The sequence below is a fragment of the Caretta caretta genome, chromosome 3 (genome assembly GCF_965140235.1).
Source record: "Caretta caretta isolate rCarCar2 chromosome 3, rCarCar1.hap1, whole genome shotgun sequence".
Taxonomy (NCBI): Eukaryota; Metazoa; Chordata; order Testudines; family Cheloniidae; genus Caretta; species Caretta caretta.
The window spans coordinates 78,521,949-78,537,087 of record NC_134208.1 but is presented as its reverse complement, the minus strand read 5'-3'; the positions used below and the strand labels follow the sequence as shown (position 1 = coordinate 78,537,087).

Genomic DNA, 15,139 nt, shown 5'->3' with positions numbered 1-15,139 from the left:
AATAGAATGGATATTCCTGTCTGTGTGTCTTTTTGTAACTTAAGGTTTTGCCTAGAGGGATTCTTTATGTTTTGAATCTAATTACCCTAGAAGGTATTTACCATCCTGATTTTACAGAGGTTTTTTTTCTTTTACTATTTCTCCTATTAAAATTCTTCTTTTGTAAGAACTGATTTTTTGTTCAGTGTTCTTAGGATCCAAGGGTTTTGGGTCTGTGGTCACCTATACAAATTGGTGAGGCTTTTTAACAAACCTTCCCCAGGAAGTGGGGTGCAAGGGTTGGGAGGATTTTGGGGAGAAAGATGTTTCCGAACAACGCTTTCCTAATAAAAATAAAGCCAGATAAACGTTTGGTGGTGGCAGTGGAAGTCCAAGAGCAAAGAGTAAAATAGTTTGTACCTTGGAGAAGTTTTAACCTAAGCTGGTAAAAGTAAGTTTAGGAGGTTTTCATGCAGGTCCCCACATCTGTACCCTAGAGTTCAGGAAGGAAGGAACCTTGACAGGGGCACAGACAGATTCCACTACTGGTAAGGGGGTGGGGAGCATGACAGGAAAAGTTTGAGTACCACTGCTGTAGAGTGCTTAACATGCTTAACTACCCAAGATCAATTGTATCAGCTTCTCTCTGGGGCAGAGAGAATGCTGGGTTATCCAGAACTTGCTAGGAGATGGCCTGATAATCTACTAGATCTTTTCCATCTCTAATTCCAATAATCCTAATATAGTTATGGAACATCTTTTCCCTCTATTATTCCTCTCCCATGGCCCAATCCTGGCAGGTGCAGAGGAAGAATCAGTTTTCACTTAATAGGAGAAAAAACTATATGAAATGGATGATCTCAGACTAGTCTCGAACAAAGTACTGTAGGAGTTCTCATTAAGAATACTATCACAGTATGGAGCTTTCAAAGTCTCAGCACAAAGTCTAAGGACTGAATTATTATTAGAAATGGAACCACTTTTTAACTGCTAGAACACTGGGAAGCACACTGTGGACAATGTAGAGGCAGGGGGCTATGAAAGGATGCTTATGTTGCCCCTTCGCTACACTAAGTTTGTACTGCGCTTCATGGAATTCAGTTTCTACTCCTGTCAAACTGGCATCCTTCAAGGACTAAAGATATTAAAAATATCAATTTAAAATTAATAGCAAAAACCTGTGATGCACACAGTCACTAAGTACACACTTGTAACAGCTGCCATCTTGGCTAACATACTGGGGATTGACTGAGGGAACTCAACAGACCTATATCCTCTATGGACTAGGCACAGAGAGGAATAACATTCTGGCCAGGGTTTTGTAATTATCTGGTATGTTGGCAAGCTGACAGCCAGATGCTAATGTGAACATAACCAATTAGGAGACTCCATATATATGGTGACTGAACTTAATTTGCATCCGATAAACTACGACAGAAGAGACTTGAATCATAATGCTTGTAGTCTGCAGATAGGATGTCTGCTGTACTAAGCTTGTCTAATCTGGAAGTCACTTTTTGCTTATTTTACAGGACCAACTTCCAAGGTGTACTGTCTTGGGGGAAATAAATCAAGTTACATGTACCGTCCTAGTGAGCACTCCTTCCTGGCTACTAGCTAGGATTGTCATGAGAGGAATCCAAATCTCTGTGCTCTGGATTCCCATGGGTGTTTCAAGCTCATGGAACTTGAACAGAGTCCAGCCACTATTCCAGTCTTGGAGTCCCTAAGCACACTCTCACAGCACAGACCATCTACCTGGCACTCCCCTTCCGAGTGATGGAACTTGCTGTCCATCCACCTAGCCCCTCTGGGCATCTCACTGACCTTCCAATACTTAAACACACCCCTCTCCCAGAACTCCACTCAACAGGTGTGAAGCTTCTGATTTACAGTTTAAATCTCTCAAGGACATGCAGTAGTTGTGAAGCAGTCAACACACACAGTCAAGCAACATATCTATCCTCTCATACTTAGTCATGAAAAGCACAGATTATACAAAACAATAAAACATCCTGGATGCAATGTCCCACACCAGCTCACCCTTCCTTTGGGAGTCCTTGAAGGATCATTTGGGTGTGATGTCCCAGGTCCCAACCCCAAGCCTCTGAGTTCCCAGACAGCTATAGCATGCTGGCCTCCACCTAATGTCTACTGAAATCTGCTGGGCTGAGGAGCTAGTAGGCCTACAGCCTCAGCCCAAAGCGCTGATTGAAGGATCAGTTGGCTGAACTGATTGGTCCAATCAGGCTATTTAAGCCAAAAGTAGGCACAGAAAGTTGTCTGAACAACTAGGTGATTCTCTCATAGAATATCATAGAATATCAGGGTTGGAAGGGACCTCAGGAGGTCATCTAGTCCAACCCCCTGCTCAAAGCAGGACCAATCCCCAATTTTTGCCCCAGATCCCTAAATGGCCCCCTCAAGGATTGAACTCACAACCCTGGGTTTCGCAGGCCAATGCTCAAACCACTGAGCTATCCCTCCCCCTCCCTCTGTTGCATTGGACCCTGTTTGTACCGGCTTCCTGAACCCAATCCTGTTTCTGATTCCTGTACCACTCTTCCCTCCTGCCTCACCTCTGTCTTTGTTCTTGATTTCCCTCTGTGCACCCACTCTGTGCCTGATTCTTGCCTCTCCCCCAGTTCCTGCCTTTATGCCTTGCTTCCAACCATCAGTTACCTGGCTCTGACCTCTGACTCCAGCTTGACACTTTGATATCTGATCCCAGCTCTGTCCCTCAGCTTTAATTCCTGGCTCGGCTCTGGTAATCAGCAGCTGACTCTGGTGCTGACCCTCAGTGTCGTCCCCCAACCTGGATGCCTGCTTTGCCCACTGGAGCTGACTCCTGATCTGACCTCTAGGACAGACTGCCTATGTCTGGGTCCATAACAATGTTCTACCAGGCAGGAGGGCAGGGTCCCTGACCCTGAAGAAGCTTCCCTCATTTTAATCTGGTATAAAATGGCTCTCCTCCCCACCCCCATTGCCTCTGTGAATCTGTTTATAGATGCCCGCTGGTGTCACTTGCTTCATTTTTTCTCCTCCTGCTAACTTTCCATTACTTCTGCTCTCCCGCACCCCACTTAAAACAGGAGGAAGTGTCTTCTCCCAACTAGAACAAAGCCATTGTCCCAAGGTGGTTTATTTTGAATAGATGGATTATGTGTTGATCACTCTGCCCTGGCAGAGACATGACACAACCCTGCTAATTATAATGGATCCACATACATACAGGCTTTCCATAGCACAGTAATTTCATGATACAATTTCATAAAATCATCCCATTTCAGAAGTGGTACAGATAAAACCCCCAATTTGTCACACATACAAGTGGAGACAGCACCCTTGTGTTGCACCTCTAATAGTCTGCTCACGCTCCCTAATAATTTCTTTGCTACTATCAGATTCTGCCCACCAGTGGCTAATGCTGTAGACATATGATGGCCATAAAGGTTTATTTCACTACATGGGGGCATTATTTCCTGGCATGATGCTATAATGTGATGGGGAATGCAATTCTATGTAGGTAACAAAACAAACCAACCAACCTCAGAAAAACACAACTACTGACTGGTTGCAGGTATCTTGTTTACCAGGACATTCTGTTAGAATGTAGGATTATGTTTGCATTGGCCACAATAAGAGTGTTTGTCTGACCTGTTGAAGGGTGGTAAACAGTCACCTTTCAAGCTTAATGCTGAAGTAAATCATGTTTGTGCACAAGACATTGGAGAAAACTTCAAGAAGAGGTTAATCTTTTGTGCAGATTTATGCATTCATGCTTTTAAGGATTGTGAGAGCTGTGAGCCTCTGCCCCTAAATGCCAATCATGTAAATTAATGCTACTAATTGAATGATCTGAAATTTTCCTTTCCTCCACAGACTCTTCATTCATTAACCTGTATTTTTCACTTGGCCAAAATACTTCTATGCCTTTTTCCTTGTTTACCTCATAATTATCATCTTAGATCTTTCTCCCTTCTCTCCCTGGTCAAAAAATGGAGAGTTTCCCATCATGCCCCAATACATGATGATGTATTCCAATTTTGTACTGTGAGGAGCAAAACTTATTTTTTCTATTTATCATTCTTACATTCAAACAGGGAATACTGCAAACATGAATGCATCTCCTTATCTGTTAGAGAATTTGGAGGAGAAGAGGATAGTAAAAAACCAGATACATCACATATACAGACCCTATTTGTGTCTTTACCTCCTCTGCCCTGCGTGTATGTGTGTGTCTCCTTACTCACCTCCTTTTTTCCCCTCATCCCCTTCCATAACATACAGTGTGCTAACTCCTGGTACTTTGAAAAACACTCCTTTGCCAACATCTCTGCTCATGCATTAAAACTCATAATTGTTAATGGAAAATCATCAACTAATGGGGGTGTTTCTAGTGGAGTACTGAGGGATTATTGCTCAGCCCAGTGCTTTTCAATATTTTTATCAATTATCTAGAAGAAAATATTAACTCTGCTGATAAAATTTTCAGATGATATGAAAATAAGATGATGCTCGATAACAATGAGGATAGGTCACAGACACAGAGCCATCTAGATCACTTGCTAAGATGCCATAATCAAATAGCATTTAAATCCAGCCAAATACAGAGATACCTAGGAACAAAGAATGTAGGCCCTACTTACAGAATGGGAAGAGAATCCTGGAAACCATGTGTATGAAAAGGATTTACGAATTATTAATGATCACTATCAGAATATGAGCTTGCAGTTCGATATTGTGGCATCAACAGCTAGTATGATCCTTTGAAGTATACCCTGGAGCATAATTAGCAGGAGTTGGGAGGTGATGTTACTGCTATATACAGCACTGGTGGGACCATTGCTGGAATTGGTGGACCACTGTTCCCAGACCTGGTGTCCACACTTTGGAAAGGATGTTGAAAAAGTGGAGATAGTTCAAAGAAAAGAACTCCAAGAATGATTTGTAGTCTGGAAAACTCACCTTCCAATGAGATTATCAAAGAGAAGATTCAGAGATGACCATGGTCTATAATTACCTATGCAGGGAGAAGATATCTGATACTAGAGAATACTTTAATTTAGCAGATCTAATTAAGTCAGAAAATTCAAACTGGAAATAAGATGCAATTTTTTTTTCACAGTGAGAGTTTGGAATAGATGACTAATGGATGTGCTAAATTCTCTTTTACTAGGAGTCTTTGAAGCAAAATTGGAAATCGTTCTAGAATATATACTCCAGTTCAACTACCAATTATTGGGGTAAATGCAATGGGTGAAAAATTATGTTCTATGGCCTGTGGTAGGCAAAAATTCAAACTAGATGTTAAGAGTGGTGCCTCTGGGCTTAAAATGTATCAATCCATTAATCAGATATTGCCCATACTATGTTCTTGATCCTTTCTTTAAAATATTTGCATGAAAACAGGACAACTATTTTATAAGAATTTATCTGTTCCTTCTGCTTACTCAAATTAAACATCCCTGTTCATGAAATCATAATTATCTCACCCCTACTCTAAAATGTCAATTAGAAGTAGGAGCTGATTGATACTTTAACAACAAGTCTGAGGTCTCATGTAAATACAAGCAAATGTAAGGCAAGATAAATATGGGAAACTTTATATCGATGCAGAATCATTTCTGCTATAAATAGAAGATTTTTTCATTTTTTTTCTGATGCCAGCAGCAGCTCTCTAATGTCCTTGGTGGATGCTCTCTTGCTAGTCAGATTTTAAAAGGCTTCCACATCTGGTGAACTCCTCTGCTGATTAGTAGGATTCAGGGGAGAGAACGTTTAATAAAAAGGAACATTTACAAGTATTGTGAATTATTCATTACATTTCAAGATCTAACTTTGGCAGTCGCTAAGAGGCTAACTATCTGTCAGCGCCTCCTTCTGGAAGATTTAGGAGGAAATGCAGTGGAAATGCTACATCCCTACTGTACAAATGACAGGTTTCAGAGTAACAGCCGTGTTAGTCTGTATTCGCAAAAAGAAAAGGAGTACTTGTGGCACCTTAGAGACTAACCAATTTATTTGAGCATGAGCTTTCGTGAGCTACAGCTCACTTCATCGGATACATGTTAAGAGCACATGAAGGGAAACTATGCCAACAAGCACAGTCCTCTGTGGTGACTGAGCACAGCACAGGTGCTGTGGCTTTGATATGGTATGCAGAGAGCGATTATGGGAGGGCTGGGAGTAAGGCCTGCAGGTCAATGATTTGCACTGATCCAGTACCCAAGCCCCCCAGATAGAAAAGAGCTTTTCCCTCCTGATCTGCAGAAGAAAGGTGTGATCATGCTTCAAAGGCAGCTCAATCAGCTGGAGATGATGATATTGTTTCTCAGTCCTAGAATGTTTGTTCCAAACAACAGGATGAGCTCTGTTCCATACAACAGGATTTGGCCCTTTAAAGGACAGTCCCTGGATGGGATTGGACTGATGACTCATAGCTTCAAAGTGGCTGACAGATGATTGGAGTCTGGCTGCTTGAGCTCCCAGTAGGATATAATGTATAGCAATAGCAAGGGTCAGTAAAAGGGTGTTAGATAATAAGGGCAAGGATCTATGGACAAATGAAAGATCAATCAAAGAAAATTGGACAGTAATGCTTTGAAAATCTTGCTGGGAGCTCTTTTTCATTTAGTATTCCCATTCACACTTGAAAACACAAATTACAGAAGTAAAAGAGGTCCAGTTCATTGCCTTAAAATAAAGTAACCCTATTTCTGTATTTAAGGATTATACAAATTACTCACAGAAATGGTTAGTCAAGAATTTAACCTTAGAAGGAACAGAAACATTTGTGTATATGACATTGATGCAACCTATGATTAAATGATCATTTTGGAATGATCAAACAGCCTTACAATACATTTTCCATTTTGACAGATATTTCTTTTCCTAAACTTTGAAAATTAAAACAAATTCTATTAAAAAAAAATCCATTCTCCTCACCCACCCGCCACTACTGGTCAATACACATCAAAACAAAAACAAAGAAGAAATTTTTCCACTGAAAACCTGAATTTATTTTTCATACAAATGTCTTACTTTTCTCTTTTTTTCCTTTCAGAAATATTAACTGCTGGTAGGCAGTGCTACATTTCTATCACCTCAAATTGTTTTAGGGATGGAGGAAACGTCTTGTAGGTGGGGAGAGGAGCCCAAGTGTCTGAGGACGTCAGATAGAGGGAATTAATCTCTTTAAGCCTTTTCTTAGGGAAACATGGTACCAATATGCACCACCCCTTTGTGTTTTCAAGTCTGACTCGTGGACAGATGTGATTTCCAATACTCTAGCAAAGTGTTTCCCACACTCTCAGTTGAGCCCAGAGGGGTTTTGGGTACTAGGAATCTGTGTGAAGAGGGGTTAATGGGGGAAGACTGTTGGGTTACACAATTCAAATTCTAAAAATATTAAAATGCAGGGGAGAAGAAATAAATAAACAGGAATTGATGCTGGACAGATTTCCCCTCTAACAGAATTAGCTTCAATGGCTGAGCCCCCATGGCTTCCTGTGACACAGTGTTTAGAAATGTATTATTATAAATAATTATTAGATATTTTAATGGGTCAAGACTATTTAGATACTGGATTTGGGGTTCTGGAAGAAATATTATGAGACGCTTTGTTGTCATATTCCTAAAGAGAATGGATATTATTTTTGTAGCACTTTCTGTGATTCATACATATTTGCATTTACTTGTCAAAAGACATGATTTTTGACAACTTGTGGCAACATACAGGTTTATATAGTTTTTTGTCCAGATGTATGAGAAAGAAGAGCTTAACTTCTTGGGGCTGTTTGGTTCCATCATTCCTTTTACCAGCAAAGAACAATACGCCGAGGACAGTCTAATTCTCAACAGGAACAGATTAATTAAAAGCAATGAGGAAATGTCAGAGGGAAAGAAATTGAGTGTATAAATGTGATATTTTATTTCCTGGCTCACAGTCTTTCACTCCCTGCCTCCCCCAGGTGAAAACAACTGAATGAAATATATCAATTTTGGCAACTTTCAGGCATTTTCTTTTTATTATGAGCTTAAAGGGGTAAATGACAATGAGTTTTAGAAGTGTCTTCAGGAAAGCTTTTTGAATACTTTCTGTCTCTCCATGGCTTGTATCAACAAGGTGCTGTGGCTTTGATATGAATCAGATCAAGAGTGAAATAAAATAAATACTTATGGAGCCCTTTAAAGCATCTTTAGTTGCCTGGTCTCTTTCCTGAAATTGACAGGTTTCAGAGTAGCAGCCGTGTTAGTCTGTATTCGCAAAAAGGAGGACTTATGGCACCTTAGAGACTAACCAATTTATTTGAGCATAAGCTTTCGTGAGCTACAGCTTACTTCATTGGATGCATCAGCTGTAGCTCACGAAAGCTTATGCTCAAATAAATTGGCTAGTCTCTAAGGTACCACAAGTACTCCTTTTCTTTTTCCTGAAATTGTAATGCAGTAGTTCATCTTGTTCTTGATTAATTTAACTTTCTGCTACCTCCATCTGCATAGTGATCTGGATTTATTTGTGGAAGAGTGCCTATACATATCAACATGGATGTTCTTATTACCATATTGAAAGCAAACTTTTAGATTCCCCATTGGTCTGTACCACATGGGTGGTAACAGCTGTCACAACCTCCTCTTTGGAGGAAATGTTAATTTGAAATATTTTACTTATGTGTAAGACTTTACAGGCCATTCTGCTTATAAGTTAATTTTCAAACAGATGTGCCAGGACCAAGTTATCCACATGCACTAGCATTTCCTTGCAACGAAAACAGCTGTGCCAAATTATGAATGTTTAGAACATGGTTTTCTCACCCGTCCTTTCAATTTGATGAATGGTGAGAATGTCATTGATTAGAGCTGGTGGGAAATAGTTTTCCTGTCCTGCAAATTTTTTAAGATTTCAAATATTTCCCATGCTGCATGAGGACAAAACTAAGACCCTTTGAAATTATTTGCAAAACAATAGAGAGAAATAAAAAAAAAGAACACCCCAGACCAGCCAATAGTTCAGTAAATCAGGCACTCACTTGGACTGTGGAAGTCCCAGATTCAACTCACTGTATTGTCTTATCCAGATCAGTGACTTGAATCTGGATTTTCTATATCCCAGGTGAGTGCCCGCTCTACTGGACTACTGACTATTCCGAGGAGGGCCTCTCCCTCTGAAATTCTGTTCTGAACCTGGACACTGTTTCTGACAAAAAAAATAATTAAAACTTTAAAATTAATCAAAATTTTTGAACAAAAATTGTTTTGTCAAAAAAAATCCCCAACCAGCTCTATCAATGATATTTTATCTGCCGGTGGGGAGTGGGGGCGGGGGGGGGGGGGGGGGGAGAGAAGAATTACATGCCCTGGACATGTGGACAGCTAGAATTTTGCAAGACTACATTAAACCTTACCACTGTGAATAAAGATACAATTACATTTACACCTTTTCAGAAAGCACAGTTTCCCATGTTTGTGAATTCCTCAGCATTTCTCTTGATAGGAGACATGTAAGTGTCAGGGCACAAAAATACCTTTGTTTATAACAAAATTGGCTGCAAAATAAAGTCTCTCTATACAAAAGGACAGCCCTTAACAACAAACTAGATAGAGTGTTTTCCAGCTGATCACCATTTTGTTTTCTGCTTCGTGAGGTGTATTTTTTTATTACTGTACCGTGGGAAAGGTGGCAGATCTACAACTCAAGTGAATGAAGTCCTCCATTTATCCAAGGAGCATGCATCATTGCAAGCTTCTCAGGACTGCCTTACCCATGTTATTCAACCTTGACCTTGGGAACCACCACTGAGTTGAAGGAATAGTTCAGAGTCTCCATAATCCGTTCGATTCCTGGCTTTCTTGAGATTGCTAACAAGAGAGTCAATTAGTCCTAACTATTGTGTTGTCTTTAGTGATGTGGACATATATGTAGCCAAAAAAGACAAAGCCCCAAATATTAGGACTATATCTATAAAACCGGGACACCTGGTCATCCTAATGCCATTACTAATCCCCTAAATCAGTGGTTCCCAAACTTGTTTTGCCGCTTGTGCGGGGAAAGCCCCTGGCAGACCGGGGCAGTTTGTTTACCTGCTGCGTCAGCAGGTTCGGCCAATTGCAGCTCCCAGTGGCCGCGGTTCGCTGCTCCAGGCCAATGGGAGCTGCTGGAAATGGCAGCCAGTACATCCTGTTCCACTTCCCGTGGCTCCCATTGGCCTGGAGCAATGAACCGTGGCCAGTGGTACCCACGATCAGCTGAACCTGCGGATGTGGCAGGTAAACAAACCGCCCCGGCCCGCCAGTGGCTTTCCCTGCACAAGCGGTGGAACAAGTTGGGAACCACTGCCCTAAATCATCCAGTCCCACAAACTACATTTTTATAGCACACTAAACACTTGGTTATTGTATAATGGCAGGAAATAAAAGGAAAAATCACAGCTATCATGGGTACCCAAGGGAAGTTTCAAATCCACCCAATCATTAGGGGTCCTGCTGATTCACTCACAGAGCTTATATGGGGAGACTTTGGCAAACCAGTAAAGTGCCTGAAACCACTATGGCTTATTGCTAAAAGCAGCCAAGTCAGCAGGCTGTAAAATGGCCAAGTCAGCAGACTTAGCTTAACCAAGGCAGGGGGGGGGGGGGTGAGGGGGTTGGGTGCCACAGGGAGGGCAGCTTGACCCTGCGTCCTTCCTGATAAGAATTGTGTTGAAGTGGCTGATACATGCATTTTAGAAGAGCAGGATGTGCCCCAATGTCTATTGGGGCCTCAAGGCTGTAAACTCTGGAGAAACCCACACCTGGTTAATCGATAATCAGAAGAAACCTCTTGCTTGACTATTGAAACTGCTTACTTAACAAGTTTTCTTTAAGGGACATGTCATTCTATTACTAATGTATAAATAAGGGGGGAAAGTTTGAGGTAGTTGGACTCTTTCTGGACTCTCCCTCTGGATACATCTTGCAGTCCCCACCGGCAGACGGAAGATTTGGCCATCAGAAGCCTGCTGCTGTGCCACTCGAGAGCCACAGTCAATTTTGGTATTTCTCAAGGGTTGGGGTTGTTTTACTAACCTGTTGCAGCGTGTCTATAAGTGCTTGAGACTAAGTAAAGTTCAGCTTTAAGTGAAAGCACTCTTGTGTTGCCCTGTCTGTGCCAGCCATCTATCGGTCGGATGGCCGTATCTCCCCTGATTTATTTCCTGACACCACCTCACAGAGAGTAAAAGGTACCAAGAGCTTTGGTTTGAAAGAACCCTGGGTAACAAGCTAACTGCACACTAAAAACATCCCTTTAACATTGTTACCCATTCAGGCATATAACTTTACATGAGGCATAATCCACAGATGACAAGAATGTTATTTCTTTCCTTTTATGCCCATAGAACATGTATTTATGCACAGAAAAATGGAAGTATAAATACAGTATTCGCAACACTAAATGCAAGTGACTGACATTAAGGTCCCTACACGCCAATTTGTCTGGCAATGTGGAATAATGCATACATAATATACATTATCAAATTAAATGGGCCCCAACAGTAATGGGAAAACACATCCTTAGAAGCATATTAAAAAAAACCCCACATTCACAACCAATTTAGGGAGAGATACATTTTATCTAATCAGATATTGATTAGTTAACTGTGGTCAAACTCCACTGACAGAATGCTTTAATATCAAGCTCTGCCTCACAATATTTTGAGTAGCAGCCACAGTAGTAGGACCAGCAAAAGCAGGCGAAAGCTTCGGAATGAAGATGCAGTACTCTCTGGGTTACCCATTTTCCAACTTCCTTCTGTCAGAAACTGCCAGATTGCTTTAAGGCTCTGACTTACAGAGAGTGGAGAGATAATAAGCTGAAAGTGAGCAATTTTCTAAGAGAAAGAATGAGATGAAGGTGAGCACCCAACAGCTGCCAATCAGAATTATACGATACTATGAGGGTACTTACCTGGCAGTCGATGAATGACAGACTAAACAGGTCTCTACAATTCTTCAATCAGCCCTTTCATAGACAAAATTACTTTTTTCCCCCAGAGATCCAAAATATGAAATGGAAGACTTGTCTGCTAGTGTTCAAATTCTCTCTCATAACAAATGGAAATGGGCAATCAGATACATAGTCAGACTCCTGATTAAGTTCTCCCTCCTTATCTCAATATACCTGCAATGTTTTACAGAATAATTTAAACAAAATTGTCTATTATGGGCTTTTACACACACACACGTACGTACGTATCAGACTAACAAGCTCCTAAATGGCAGCTAATGTTTTAGATCTGTTTCTCAGTATACCTGAAGAAAATTCTTGACTGCAGACAAATAACATACTCTATTTATCTTAGGAGTAAGGTAAAACCTGAAGCCTCAGCAGCAGTAATGCTTTTATGATCCATCTTAAAGAACTGTTTTAAGAATTTGTTCTTCGTCTTCATTGGAATTAAAATAATTTCCCCCCTGCAATCTACCATATGCTTCACCCGTACCATGTAACACATTAATATTTTTAATTTTACAGCAATCATTAAAGTTTGTCCGTTGTGAAATTGTAATGGGTTTTAATGCAAAAGATCATGTAGTTCTGTCCTACACTCTGTACTGAGAGTTCATGACATATAGAAAACACATATACCTATGCAAGCATGCAATAGTTTTAATATTACAGACCTGTTGTTAGTGATTATGTTTTCGATTAAAGGTGGTATTCTTTTAAGGTGGATATTTATTTTGGCAGGAATTTAATTTGTTGCGTAAACTAGTTTACAGTAGCAAAGCGCTCATTTTTCCCAAATCCCTCCTCATAGGATTATCCTGCCTAGAGCACGCCCCCGCCCCCTAAGCTCCCCTGCAGCAAGCCACAGCATGATGGTTAAGACACATGCACCCTCTGCCTTAATTTTGCCTCTCAAGTAACTCAGTGACTTCACTTCAGGCTCTTCTCTCTCAATAAAACCCTTCTTGGGGCTGATTTATTATTAAAACCTTGTGCAAAATAGTCCATAACAAAAGTCCCATCATAAAATCAATTAATCACCCCCAGTGCAAATAGTCATTTAGATCACCTGACACCTTGTTCCACAATGCCTCTTATATCACACCCTGGCACCTTCAACCATGGCTGGACTCTTCATCAGCCCTCTTTTGTCCCTGGAGAGGGCCACCCTAGTCTTTCCAACTGGAGTGCAATCCCACTTTTCCAGGGGGAACCCCCTACAATCTCTCAGCTGACAGCATCCTTGCTAGGAGAGAATCCTTCACTCTCCCTGGCCCTCTCAGAGCTCTACTGGGTCCAGTCTCTGGCACGGATGATGCCAGCAGATGGGCCCAGCAGATGCCTGGCTCTGTCTTTAGCCTTCTTTTTCCTGGGAACTAGCTATAGCTTTCTTCCAAGACCTTTCCTGACTGACTCAGTCTGTGCTCTAAAGCAACCCTCATTCACCAGGTCTCGCCTCCCTTAGAGCCCAGGTGCTCTCTTTTAAGCCCAATTAATTGGCCAAATTGGAGTGCACTGATAAGGTACAGGTGCACTGGCCCTGCTCTCACCTAAAAGGTCAGTGTCATCCCTTTTCTTCTTTTTCCACCCCCAACCCTGGTGTGCTCACACGTGATTTCTGCTAAGGTCTCGGAGCAAACTGTTAATACAATTGCCTCTCACAGGAATGGAAATACACAGTGAGATACACAAATGCTGTTGTGATGTCTTCCACAAGTGCCGCCTTTATTGCAGCTAATCTTTGCACCTTTTCTTTCTTTTTTAATTCCATTCCTACTTGTTAAAATAGGAAATTGAGCTGAACTAGAGGCATGATGCCATAGAAGCATTTGGAATAGAAGGCAATACTGAGATTCTCCCCAGCCTATACAAACCTGTTTTCAGGATTTTATAGAGCATTAGCTGGCAAGCTACATATCACACAGCACATACCAGAAGAGCAGGCTTACAGTTTAGAATAGCTATGAGAACTGGAAAATATTCTTAAGTAGAGTGCTCAGAAAAATCCTTCTCTGAACGCCCATACACACACAGGATGAAAGGAGGGAATCCAACACAACCCTCTTAGGTATTAATACACATTGCTTCCTCAGGGGAAGTATTGACAGCTGATTCAGAAAGAGAGCTACATGTGCCAATTGGCCAGAAGAAAGAAATGTGAAAAGGCGAGGGAAAGAAAGAAGTGATTGTGCAAAAGCTAAGGAATAAGCCCATATTCCTTGCTGAAGGGAAGGGTCTGTTGTTAGAAAAAATAATACTATTTAATATCTATACAGTACTTTACCTTTTCAAAACATTAAACAAACATGAATGAATCCTAGCAGTATCCTTGTGAAATAGGTAAGTGATATATCAGTTTTAGGGACTGTGAAGCTGAGGTAAAAAAGGGGTAAGTAATTTACCCAAAGTTATAAACTGAATCACTGGTTGAGCAGCAATTTGAACTTTGAATTCAGGGCTAGAATCCAAAACTCCTATCTACTAAACTTTGGAACATCTAGTAAACTGAATATAATACAAAATAAGCTAATATAATGTCTAGTGCACTGTGCAGATTATTGGCAGAGTTCATCCAGATGGCAAAAATACATGACTGACTCCCGATAGAGAAGTCATTATATCTCTGATACCTTGTGGTCACCTTCATGTCCAAACTAACAAAAAGACTGACTATCTTCTCCTGAATATTGCAGTTCAAATCACATTAGTAAAGGGCTACAATGGGAAGCAGGAATTACAAGTGCTATCTACTGTATGACTTTAGTTCAGTATTTCCTCTTCCACTTCTCAGAAGGATGCAGGTCTCTCAATTCATGCCAGAGTAGCCTATGCCATTTATATCAATTTACTCTATGAGATTTCCAAAAAAGCAGCATACTCCCAGCTGCAGATTCCTATCCCTTACAGACGACTCAATACAAAAATATATTCTCTGTAAAATGTCCAAATTACATAATTACAGAATAGTCATTGAAGACTCTAAAGAAGCCATGAACTAATCACTAAATAACATGTATTTTCAAAGATCTAATTACTCAACAGTCTCTGATTACAGGCTATCAGGTAAATAGATAATTAAGGAACACTTTTTTGATACTATAAGTATTATATACTGTAATATAATACATGTATAATATATGTATATGTAATATAATACAAAGATATCTT

General features: G+C 40.6%; 1 protein-coding gene across 3 annotated transcripts in view; it reads right to left on the bottom strand.

Moving 5' to 3' along the window:
- Positions 1-15,139, bottom strand: part of GRIK2 (glutamate ionotropic receptor kainate type subunit 2) — a 611,732-nt gene that overhangs the window by 69,579 nt on the left and 527,014 nt on the right. The gene's annotated exons all lie outside the window — the stretch shown is intronic.